The sequence below is a fragment of the Bidens hawaiensis genome, unplaced genomic scaffold, assembly GCF_021521415.1.
Source record: "Bidens hawaiensis isolate Kalapana, Puna unplaced genomic scaffold, B.hawaiensis_p1.1 tig00059356_1, whole genome shotgun sequence".
NCBI lineage: Eukaryota > Viridiplantae > Streptophyta > Magnoliopsida > Asterales > Asteraceae > Bidens > Bidens hawaiensis.
The window spans coordinates 12,501-26,037 of NW_027506441.1; the positions used below are offsets into that span (position 1 = coordinate 12,501).

The 13,537-nt window shown below is 39.7% G+C and overlaps 1 pseudogene; it reads left to right on the top strand.

Moving 5' to 3' along the window:
• Positions 1–7,728: 7,728 nt before the first annotated feature.
• On the top strand, positions 7,729–9,160 carry LOC143617857 (anthocyanidin 3-O-glucosyltransferase 2-like; annotated as a pseudogene).
• Positions 9,161–13,537: the final 4,377 nt, after the last annotated feature.

A 13,537-nucleotide genomic window follows, 5' to 3' on the forward strand; every position in this document is an offset into this window, starting at 1 on the left:
TTATTGCCGAGATAATGGCCTACTTCTTCACATCCACCGTGCAATGCATGCAGTTATTGATAGACAGAAGAATCACGGTATGCACTTCCGTGTACTAGCTAAAGCGTTACGTATGTCTGGTGGAGATCACATTCATTCCGGTACCGTAGTAGGTAAACTTGAAGGGGAATGAGACATCACTTTGGGGTTTGTTGATTTACTATGTGATGATTTTATTGGAAAAGATAGAACTCACGGTATTTATTTCACCCAAGATTGGGTCTCTCTACCAGGTGTTCTGCCTGTAGCTTCGGGAGGTATTCACGTTTGGCATATGCCTGCTTTGACAGAGATATTTGGGGATGATTCCGTACTATAGTTCGGTGGAGGAACTTTAGGGCACCCTTGGGGAAATGCACCTGGTGCTGTAGCTAATCGAGTAGCTCTAGAAGCATGTGTACAAGCTCGTAAATGAAGGATGCGATCTTGCTGTTGAGGGTAATGAAATTATCCGTGAGGCTACCAAATGGAGTCCTGAACTATCTCCTGCTTGTGAAGTATGGAAGGAGATCAAATTTGAATTCGCTGCGGAGGATACTATTGATTAAATTCCAAGCAACGGATACTTTGGATAAGGATAAGAAGATATAACGTTCGTTCTCTTCATTGAATTTCAATGAAATTCGGCCCAATCTTTTACTAAAAAGATTGGGCCAAATCCAACATGCATATATATTACATACTTATATAGATATGGAAAATTTCAAATAAAAACTCGAAGACTAAACAACTTAAATCTTTCTATTTTTGTATTGGATCCACAATGAATCTTATGGATCCTTAGGATTGGGATATTCTTTTAGATCCTGTAGTTTCCCTTGATCGAGACAGGTGTCACAACTCTTTCTACCCATCCTGCATATTGTCCTTTTTGTTCCGTATTCGTATTGTCATAGAAACTTAACTTATTATTAGTTATTAGACGAGATTTTACAAAAAAATTGTTCGTAGGTTTGTGGAGTGAACAAATCCTTTTTTCAATACTCACACTTCTTATTAGTTAATAATTCTAGTGATTGTATTTATATGCTTATTCCTGATAGGAAATACAGTATTCAAAATTCAAATAAATGATTTTTCGTCGAATGACTATTCATCTATTTTATTTTCATGCAAATATGGAGCAATAAAACTATATGAAAAGATGTTGGTTCAATTCGATCTTATTTAAGAAGGAGTTCGAACACAGATTTAGGCTAAGTAAATCAACAGGCAGTCTTGGTCCTATTGAAATTGAAAATGCCAGCGAAAGTCAAGATCCGAATATAAATGATACGGATAAAAACATTCAGAGTTGGAGTGGTCATGACAATTATAGTAATGTTGATCTTTCTTTTGGCATCAAGGACATTCGGAATTTCATCTCTGATGATACTTTTTTAGTTAAAGAGAATAATGGGGACATTTATTCTATATATTTTGATATTGAAAATCAAATTTTTGAGATTGACAATGATCTTTCTTTTTGTAGTGAACTAGCAAGTTCTTTTTATTGGAATTCCAGTTATCTGAATAATGGATCTAAGAGTAAGAATACCGACAATGATCCTTCCATAAATGATCCTTCCATAAATGATCCTTCCTTGAATGATCCTTCCATAAATGATCCTTCCATGAATGATACTCAGTATACTTGGAATAATCACATGAATAGTTGCATTGACAGTTATCTTCAGTCTCAAATCTGTATTGATAGTTACACTGTAAGTGGTAGTGACAATTCCAGTCACAATTACATTTCTAGTTCCATTTGTGGTGAAAGTGGAAATAGTATTAAAAACGTAGATGCCAGAATGAGTGATCAAATTATACGAGAAAGTTCTATTGATCTGGAAAGTTCTACTTATCACTGATCTAGAAAGTTCTACTTATCACTGATCTAGAAAGTTCTACTGATCTTGATGTAACTCAAAAATACAAGCATTTGTGGGTTCAATGCGAAAATTGTTATGGATTAAATTATAAGAAATTTTTTAAATCAAAAATGAATCTTTGTGAACAATGTGGATATCATTTGAAAATGAGTAGTTCAGATAGAATCGAACTTTCGATCGATGTGGGTACTTGGGAGCCTATGGATGAAGACATGGTCTCTCTAGATCCCATTGAATTTCATTCGGAGGAGGAGCCTTATAAAAATCGGATCGACTCTTATCAAAGAAAGACAGGATTAACCAAGGCTGTTCAAACAGGCATAGGGCAACTAAACGGTATTAACGTAGCAATTGTGGTTATGGATTTTCAGTTTATGGGGGGTAGTATGGGATCCATAGTTGGGGAGAAAATTACCCGTTTGATTGAATACGCAACTAAAGAATTTCTACCTCTTATTATAGTGTGTGCTTCTGGAGGGGCACGCATGCAAGAAGGAAATTTGAGCTTGATGAAAATGGCTAAAATCTCTTCTACTTTATATGATTATCAATCCAATAAAAAGTTATTCTATGTACCAATCCTTACATCTCCTACTACCGGTGGGGTGACAGCTAGTTTTGGTATGTTGGGGGATATCATTATTGCTGAACCCAATGCCTACATTGCCTTTGCGGTAAAAGAGTAATTGAACAAACATTGAATAAAACAGTACCCGACGGTTCACAAGCGGCTGAGTATTTATTCCAGAAGGGCTTATTCGATTTAATCGTACCACGTAATCCTTTAAAAAGCGTTCTGAGTGAGTTATTTCAACTCCACACTTTCTTTCCTTTTAATCAAAATTAAAACATTCAGTTCAATTATTTTGAGCAAACAAGTAATTAGTTTATCTAATTAGTTTATCGGAATCCAAGTAAAAATTAGACGAATGGGGTTTTCTTTGTTGACATAAGATCTAATTGTATAAAGAATCAAAAGTCACATCAAATTGAAAATCCGTCCCCTTTTATATATTCATTATTATTTTTCAACAAGATAAAGATGAAATTCTTATTTTCGTAAAGTAAAAAAAGGAAAAAAAAGATCTTCTTCTCGTTATATATAATTCAAATCTATTAAATATAGAATTTTTTATCTTTCTATATCTTACGATAATCCTATTTTGACTAAGAATCCTTACTGGATAGGATTCTAACAAACCTTCAATATAATTCAATATAAATAAAATCTAACTAAGTAGAATCTAATTCATTTTTAATAAGCTTTTTGCTTAATAAATGAAATTCGAAGACAAGAGCAAAAAATGAAGAAAAAAATATCTCATCCATATCCTTTCAAATCCTTCATGTAGAAAGATAAAAAACTACATTATATACTCACTTAGATAGATACTTATGTCTATATAATAATAATAATTCTCAAATTATAATAAATAAGATATCCTTATATATAATAATAAGATATATAATAAGATATATTTATATTCTAAATTGATATTATAAATAATAAATATAAAATCTAAATAATATTAACAAGTACAAATAGTCAATCGAGGTACCCATTCTATGACAACTCTTAACTTTCCCTCTATTTTGGTCCCTTTAGTAGGCCTAGTATTTCCGGCAATCGCAATGGCTTCTTATGTTCAAAAAAACAAGATTGTTTAGAGTCGATGGCACGAAAATCTCACCATGAATTTCCTAGTAATTAACAAAAACTTTCTCGGTCAGCATAATTAACAAAAACTTTTTTAAATTCCAAGGCCATGGATAACATAGCATAAGTTGCATTCCACCAAGTAGTAACATCCAAGATAAGATGCTTTTTTTCAGTTGCAATTGTTTGGTGAGCTCAGTAAAGAGATGCAATCGTCCCGGAGAGGCACCCACATGTTTCACGATCTCACGAACTTTCTGAATTATATGCTGAATTTCTGATAGACCGTCTTGAACTAACAAGTTGAGAATGTGCGCACAACAACGAACGTGGAACAATTTCTCATCGAGAGGAAGTTTCTTTTGAAGATTTAAATTTTCCAACAACATTCGAGCTACCACATCATTAGACTTGGCATTGTCAACAGTCAACGTAGCCACCTTCATCTCAATATTCCAATCTTTTAAACACTTAAATAAGCAATCATAGATGTTTACTCCGGTATACGGCGGAGGCACATCTACAAAACTTAATATGTATTTGTGAAGCTCAAAATCCAAGTCTACAAAATGGCATGTAACTACCATGTAATGTATATTCTGAAGAGATGTCCACATGTCAGTTGTGATACTCACACGCTTGGCAATGTTCAACAATTTTTGAATTCTTTTCTTTCCAAGATCGTAACTAGAAATACAATCTTGTCGAGATGCTGCACGTGAGATCTTTTCAAATTCTGGATTAGCTTCCTTCATCAACACGTTAAACAACTCATACTCAACAAAATTAAATGGTAGTTCATGCACCATAACCATATGGGATGATCTCCCGTATCTTAGCATTGCTAAATTTCTAGTTTTGGACCATTGATGAAGAACCCGATGCATTTCCAGAAGATGCATTTAACTTTAACTGTCCTTTAACATCAGCTTTAAGTTTCGGACAATTATTGTCCATGTGCCTAATTAACGGTGTAGTGGAGCTATCCTTAGGCACCTTCAGTTTCTCATTACAATGCATACATTGAAGGAGTTTAGTTCCATCAGCAGCAGTTATTTTACGAAAATGATCCCAAGCGCGTGATGTCAACTTTCTTTTCCGTTTAGTGTAATGCACTTCATCTTTATCATTGTTTCCTTCCTCTTCTACCACGTTATTTTCTTCAGTGTCATTCGCCTTCTCATCTTCATCATTAACTATTATCACATCATTGCTACTAGGCGCCTTTTCCGACATTGGAGTATCCGCACTTGCTTGAAATTCTGTATCATTTGAACCAAGTCTAGACATCACTCAACTCTCAATTGATAACCTAAAACATAAAAAAAATAACAAAGTCAGATTATGATTCAAATAAGCATAGTTCTTTTAATATACAAAGTCATTTATACTTCCAAAATACTATAAAATGAATTAACAGTTTAGGCCAGGAACAAGATACTAGTCGTCTTACCAGTCATCGGTTAAATCATGTGACAACTTAAATAGTTTAAACATTTTAAAGTTGCAAATTAAACAAAATATATAGTATTTTGTCTATTAATATGTGTGTTTGCAAAGTTAGTATCAAAATAAATCAGATATTAAAACCTATTGCAGCATTTAGACGAAACCTAATGCAGCATTTAGATGATGCATTTTATGACAGTGAGCATGTTCGTGTTTGCATTAGGAAGAATATTCTCATCTAGTTTGTGAGATAAATGTCAAAAACTTACTTTATGACGCTGGATCTGGAATATCGGATGTGCGAGAGCGGATCCGGATATGGAGAATCAGTTGAGATACATGTGGAGAATCGGAGAATCGGATTGGAATTTTTGTGTGGCTTGTGTTTGTGAGAGAAAGGTGGAGAGCATAAGCCAAAAGCGGCGTAAGTAGGAAATTAGGTTTACTGCCTTACTGGTTTAGATTTACTCTATTAGGGTTATTTAGATATTATAAAGATACACACATTTAAGTAATATAATTTATATTTATAAAATGCAAATGTGTAAAGGGTTAATATTATGCATTGATGCTATAATTTATATTTCATATTTTTTTATAGCATATGTTATAAACGAACATAAATAAACGAACATAAACGAACAATTAAATAAACATAAATGAACGTTCACGAACATAAATGAACGAACGAAAGGTGTGTTCATGTTCGTTCGTTTAATTAAACGAACACAACTTTTTGTTCATGTTCGTTCGTTTAATAAATAAACGAACTTCCCGCCAAACGGTTCACGAATATTTCACGAACGTTCGGTTCGTTTACAGGCCTATGTTTAAGCATTTGAAAGAATATATAGTGGCGGACCCACTAAAGGTAGTACCGGCTGTTCCTCAATTTTGAAATACTATCTCTTCCGTCCATTATTGAAAAAAAAAAGTAAAAAGAAACAATAGAAGTGTTTTATATCTAGGAACATCAGAAACACAGTTTGATTCGCAACTTAGAAGTGCCTATAGGCTTTTGAAGTACCACCACCACTTGTTTGGGAACCAGATTCTGCTCGTTAGGTTACCTTAGAACTGTTTATTGAAGTACTACCACCACTTGTTTGGGGACCAAATTCTGCTCGTTAGGTTAAAGGTCATTTACGCAAATAGTAATTTTCATGAGCCCTCTGTTTCTCAATTTCTTCGCTGCAATATAAATTTAAACACGTGATTTAAATGCATTTGCGCTTCCTCATCTTTCATAAGCATCCGGTGATATTATGATTATATGCTTACTTAAACCAATAGCAAAACAAGCAGGCAAGAAAAAGTAGCTGTATTAGTAGCAAGTGAATTGATTGAAATTTGAAAGTTGTTGAAACTATTCAAATGCTTATAATATCATAAATCCCTTTGTTTGTGAAAATTAGATTATTACTTTTCTAAAATAGCTTTTGTGATGATATTTAATACATGGAGTCCTCATGTGGTTCAGATAAAAGTTGGCCTGTTTTGCCCGAACCCAGTTCAAACAATACATATTCAATACGTGTGGCTTCCTCAAAACACTAAAGTGGATACAAAAGAAATAAAAATGAAAAAAAGGAAATAATTTACTAAACGTTCACGTCTAGATAGCTCAGTTGTTTTATCCAGCTAAACAGAAAGAGAAATCACAGCTAATCCAAATTTGTAACAAAAAAACAAAATACATATTCAATAATGATCTTATACATTTAATAACTTATATCAGCATCTTTTGCTTTCAAGGTCTTGGGCCTAGCCATATTTGGGTTCTCGATCCCAGTAACACCTTGGGTTCCTTTATTCCTCTAAAATAACAATAAATAAAACAAATCAAGTATACGAGTAAACGTTATATCGATAAAGATTTACAAAAGGTCAAAGTTGACTAACGTCAGATTCTTCCTCCGATGACTCCTCAGATTCTTCATCAGATCTTTCCTCCTCAAATTCAACCTTAGCAATAATTAAAAAAAAAAAAGTTTGGTTAATTTATTCTTAGTTGATTATGGTTTGGTTGGTTGATTATGGCTTGATTGGTTATAGTTTAGTAGTTAATTCTTTAATTTGGAGGAAATTTCTAATGAGTAACTAAAACTGCACAATCACTTAATCACAAGTATTCATACGGATAAAAAAAAAGGGTAAGCTAGTAATTCCACATTTCAGTTAACGATTACGACAAGGACTCAAATTGGTCGTTTCTGAAACTACAGGGACTCAACCAGTTCAAAATAATTTTCGGTGACTCATTGTGCCCCCGCCCTGAAACCATAAGGACTCGAATAGTAATTTTCTCTTTTGAAATAATTAAATTGAACGACCTAATAGTAAGATTCATTATGTACCGAGTAGGCTAAATCGTACGAAGACAGATACGAGTGCAGGTATTCGGACAAAGTCTCATCTCTACTCGGTTTAAGATACAGGTAAAGATATTCGGACAAATTAATGAAGTATAAATGAAGATTGGACTTCATAGTGCATAGGTAGGTCCCGGTTTCTTTATGTGTTTTGTCTTTGTTGAACAATGATTACATTTGAGGCTACAATCTTTCCACGAGCTCGTAAAGATAACATATGCAGATAATGCAGCAATATGGTCCCAATAGGTACAATATTCAACGTGTCATGTGTTCATTCCAGCAATATAATCACAAAAGGTATTAATATTCAATCAAACCATTCATGAATCCAAACAAAAAAAAATGGCTAGTATAGTTGCAAAGCTCGTGTTCATCCCTGCGCCTGCTCTTGGTCATATAATCTCAGCCATCGAGCTTGCTAAATTATTTGTGAACCGAGATCCTCGTCTTGCAATAACCGTCCTTGTCATTAAGCCTAGCTCGAGTTCTGGATCGGCTATCACGGCCTATGTTGAATCATTAGGTAAGACGAATATGGATCGAATATCATTCATTGAACTCCCTCAAGATGAAGCCCCACAAACCTCAAAGCCTCCATTGACGGAAGAATTCATCTGTAGTCACCGGAAGTATGTAAGAACTATTGTGGCTGACATGATAAGTCAGTCGGGCTCAGGTCGGGTTGCGGGGTTTGTGATTGACATGTTTTGCACTTGTATGATAGATGTGGCTAACGAGTTTAATGTTCCAACCTATGTGTTCTACACCTCTAATGCTGCATTTCTTGGGTTTACATTTTGTATCCAGACCAAGTGTGATGTTCAGAACCAAGATGTTATCAAGTTGAGCCACTCGGACACCGAGATAGCAGTTCCAACGTTTGTCAAACCGGTGCCAACGAAGATCTTTCCTTCCGTGATTGAGAAAAAAGAAACTCTAGACTTTGTTCTGTTAGTTGTTAGGAGAATGAGAGAGGTCAAAGCAATAATTGTTAACTTATTTATGGAATTGGAAACACACGCAATTGAATCGTTGTGTTCTGACAACACCATCCCGCCAGTGTATCCAATGGGACCCATACTCAACCTAGAAGGCAGTTCCGGTGACGAAAAGCCATTGGACGATAGTACCACCATGTGGTTGGATAATCAACCGCCTTCCTCGGTTGTGTTCTTGTGTTTTGGAAGTATGGGTAGTTTTGACGAGGTTCAAGTGAAGGAGATAGCACGTGGTTTAGAGCAAAGTGGCCATCATTTCTTATGGTCTCTACGCCAGCCCGCACCACCAGATCAAAAATCTGAAGTCACGACAGATTATGAGGATCTGTCCTCATAATCTCCTAGAGTGGGGAAAGTCATCGGTGATAGTATTGGGTCACGGTGCAGTCAGAGGGTTTGTGTTCCACTGTGGGTGGAACTCGTTATTGGAGAGTTTCTGGTTCGGTGTACCGGTGGCAGCATGGCCTATGTATGCCGAACAACAAATCAACACGTTTGAAATGGTGGTGGAGTTGGGATTGGCGGTGGAGATCAAATTGGATTATAAAAAGAATTTGCATGACCTCACAAAAGAAACGGCTATAGTCATGGCGGACGAGATGAAAGGGGGATAAGGCGGCTGATGGAGGATGATTTGGTGGGAGAAAAAGTAAAAAAGATGAGTAAAAATAGCAAATCGAAAGTGGTGGAGGGTGGTTCATCGTATTCATCTTTTGGTTCTCTCATTCAAGATTTTATAAGAAGCATCTCTTAAATTTTGATTTTAATGTTGTTATATAAGAAGGTTGAAGAGGTAGGTCCCAGCAGAGCCCAGTTGGACCCGCAAGACTCACCTTGAAGAGGGACGTCTGCGCAAGGACCAACTAGTTCCGCAAGACCAACCATGCTCAGAGATGAAGACCTTACGCGCAGTACGCCAGCTGTTCCCGCAGAAAAGCCTCCCAATGGTGAAGTACCCCGCCTGTTCCCGCAGTTGCGGATACAAGCCATCAGGGAAGGATACCCGCACTAATAGCAAGGCTACACGCACAAGGCACTAACTCTCAATAATTCAGTGTCACCTGAAGGAATGAGCAAGGCGGGAATACTCCCACCCAAATGAGCCAGTCCGTACGCTTCTGGAAGATCTTTTGTACTATACCTGCCAAGGTATGGACAAAATAGACAAGATCTGACCAAAGCAGCCCATGAACCAATCACAGGGTGACAGCTCACCGACAACAGTACGAGGAGCACGCTCTAGTACAAAATGTCACTATCAGCCGCTGCCTACTCACCAACCCTTGTCGTGGCAAGTACATAGCCTGCAGTTGGTGGAAAAGGAATAGTACACAGCCGGCGGAAAAGGAATAGTACACAGCCGGCCATGTCACTATCAGCCGCTGCCTACCCACCAACTACCAGCATGGCACGTGCGTAGCCCACAGTTGGTAGAAAAGGAATATTATACAGCTTGCTTGGGAACCTACCTTCGACTATAAATACTCTAACACCTTGGAACGGTATCATTATATTGTATCTTATCTTCACTAGCTATTTCCTCTTAATATACACTTATATTTAGAGCAATCTAGTCTGATTCTCACGCCGGAGGGTGGTCACAAGGAGGAACCCCCCCTTCTCAGTGTCGAGCTCACGGTGTCTGTTTTGCAGGTCATCTGAAGAATAACCATCTTTGCCGGAACTAACCCTCGTGGGAAACATCTATTTAACCCCCAGATTATCCGTAATCTGCCCGGGGTCACTTAGTGTTTCTTCATTGGCGCCATCCGTGCATAAAAGCTAGAACTAATTTTCTCAGTTTTTTCAAAACCTTTGGAAAGATGGTTAAGTTTACTTCGGTGCCAAGGCTAGCGAGTGACCAAGAAACCCCGGTAACCACAACCCCAGCTACTGGGGGGAACACCGGCGAGTACACAAATTTTACGAACACTACCCCGGTTACCCAAACCGGGGCAAGTACAGTAAATAATCATCCCCTGGGATTCATTGATACCAAGGTGGAAAGACAACAGACGAGGCTCCCCCGCCAAACACTTGGTCAAGTTAAAGCGTGGGCGGAAGCACGTCAGAAGAAATTCCAAGCTGAGTTGGATGAACACTTACGTTCACTCCAGCAGGCTGACGAATTCGGAAGCACTCGACAACAGCTCAACATGAGCAATGAGTGCGAGTCCTTGGACGATGATTGGGAGGAGTCCGACAGTGACGCAAACCCTCGCCATAGGGCGAAAGGGAAGCGCAAGGAAACGGACTTCCAACCAAGAAGGAATTTTGGAGAAACCTTTAAACAAAGGAACGCGGGGGGAAACCCACGTGACTTCTCCAAAACCTTTAGACCAACTGTTGCAAATGCGGGAACGTCCAAATTTGCAAGGGACATTGCGGAAGCAATCGCCCCGAAGAGTGCCAAACAGATGTCCAACATCGGCACTTATGATGGTATATCCGACCCAGACGATCACTTGAACAGATTCATAGCGGGGGCAACCGTCAGCAACTGGACGGAACCCACGTGGTGTTATATGTTCTAGATGACGCTAGTTGGAGCGGCCAGGGCATGGTTTGATCGTTTACCGGTCCATCACATCTATGATTGGGCGGACTTTCAACACAAGTTCAGCCAACACTTCAGTCAACAGAGGAAATATACTGAAGAGCAGTGGACGATCCTCAACTGCATTAGAGAGGGGGATGAATCCTTACTAGACTTCATCACTCGCTTCAACTCGAAAACGCTGAGTCTGGGCTCAATAAGCGAAGATCTTGTTCGCGCCGCTTTCATCCAGGGCGCCGAATACCCAGAGCTTATCCGCACGTTGACGGGTAAGGACGGCATGCCATCCATATGGGATGCCATCATGACGGCGGCCAAGGGCTTTGCTGAAACGGAGAAGCAACTGGGATCTTCCCCAGAATACACACCTCTACACGCAGAGGACTAGAGAAAACAACGTTCGGACCGCCCGGCAAAACAAAAAGAGGAAGCTAGGTATTTGGCAGTCAAGGGTAAACTTTGACACCTCATCCAGCTCTCGCCCTGTAGTAGGCGGAAGGGATAACACGCACCCATCAAGCCGAAAACACCGGTGGACGCCACTCACCAAAAGCGTCACGGAGATATTTGCCACCAAAAAACTCCCATGGCCAAAAGCTCCAATGATCTGGCAGTGACCTAATGCAGATCAGAGCAAATCCTGTGACTTCCACGGGACAAAGGGTCACAACACTGAGGAGTGTACATCCTTGAAGGATATTGTTGAAACATTCGTCAAGGATGGAAGACATACACACCTTGTGGCATCAATCAAGAATGGAGGGAGGAATGATAACAGATACAAAGGCAACGGACGAAAACCCGTTGACATCAGCATCCACATGGTTCATAGTAACATCAGAGGAAGAAAAAGACGAACGGACAGAACCATGCGCGTGGAAGGAAGTTGAGGTGCGCTTCCCGCGAGTGCCAGGAGGACCCAGCAAAGAAGGCCCAATCGTCATCAAAAGCCAGCCGGGGCACTACATCACTTCCCGCACTCTTGCTGACAACGGCGCCTCGTCAACGGTTATGCACTCTTGCTGACAACGGCGCCTCGTCAACGGTTATGTACAGGCAGTTCTTCGACAAGCTAGACGACAAAGACAAGGAACGCCTGGAAACGGTCTACGCCTCGATGGAAGGGTTCAACGGCAGCACGAACACCCCCTGGGTATCCTATCTTTCCCCGTCATTCTCACGGACGGGAAATACTCCCGCACAAAAGACGTGGACTTCGTCGTGATGAGGAAGTCAAACCACACATACGACATTCTCTTCGGGAGAGACGGGATGGCAAGATTCAATGCCGTGGTATATCTTCTGTCCACGGCATGATGGGATGGCCAACAACTGAGGGTGTAGCGATGATCACCGGTATTCCCCAGGTATGCATCGCATCTATCTCATCTAAACCCAAACCAAAGATGGCTAAACCAATCATCACCAAACCAAAAAAATGGGCCCTCAATGGCAAATACCCTGACCAGGCTGTTACCATTGGCCCAACAATCACTGATCCTACGCGCACCTTACTCAAACGCTTACTACAGAAAAATGCTGACATCTTCGCGTGGACACCAGCTGACATGACTGGTGTACCTCGAAGTAAGGCAGAGCATAAGCTCAAGTGTGACCCGGCTTTTACGCCAGTCATTCAAAAGCGCAGAGTAATGGGGGTGGAACAAGCTAACGCGTGTAGAACCCAAGTCAAGGAACTCCTTGACGCGGGCATCGTACGCGTTAGCAGATATCAAACATGGGTTGCAAATCCCGTTATGATACCGAAGTCTAACAAACAATGGCGCATGTGCATAGATTTCAAAGACTTAAACAAAGCATGCCCCAAAGATTGTTATCCGTTACCCGAAATTGATCTTAAGGTAGATTCGTTAGCACCGTTTCGCCTTAAATGCTTCCTTGATGCGTATAAGGGGTACCATCAAATCCACATGGCCATAGACGACCAGGACAAAACCGCATTTCGGACGCCCGATGGCACATTTTGTTATCAAATGATACCATTCGGACTTAAGAATGCAGGGTCCACATACCAACGCCTGATGGACAAAGAGTTTCATGCCCAAATTAGGAGGAACTTGGAAGTCTACATGGATGACTTGGTCGTCTAAAGCCCTAAGCCAGAAGCGATGTTGAAAGACATCGAAGAAACTTTCAACACACTCAGAAAGATAAACATGAAGCTCAATCCGAGCAAGTGTTCCTTTGGGATAGAAGAAGGGAAGTTCTTAGGAGTCATCGTTACTAAAGATGGCTTCAGAGCGAACCCAGAAAAGGTCGAAGCCATTATCAAAATGGAATCACCTACTACCATCAAGCAAGCTCAGACACTGAATGGACGACTAGTTGCACTTAACCGCTTTTTGGCAAACCATGCGGATAGGTCGTTCCCATTCGTGTCCACATTGAGAAACTGTTTAAAGAAAACGCACTTCCGCTGGACACCAGAAGCGGAAGCAGCTTTTCAGGAAATTCGGCCACGCTTGATCGAACTCCCAACGCTCACAGCACCAGAAGCGGGGGAGGAATTAATCTTATACCTCTCCGCCACAGATAGAGCAACCGGGGCAGTCCTGCTAGTAGAGCGA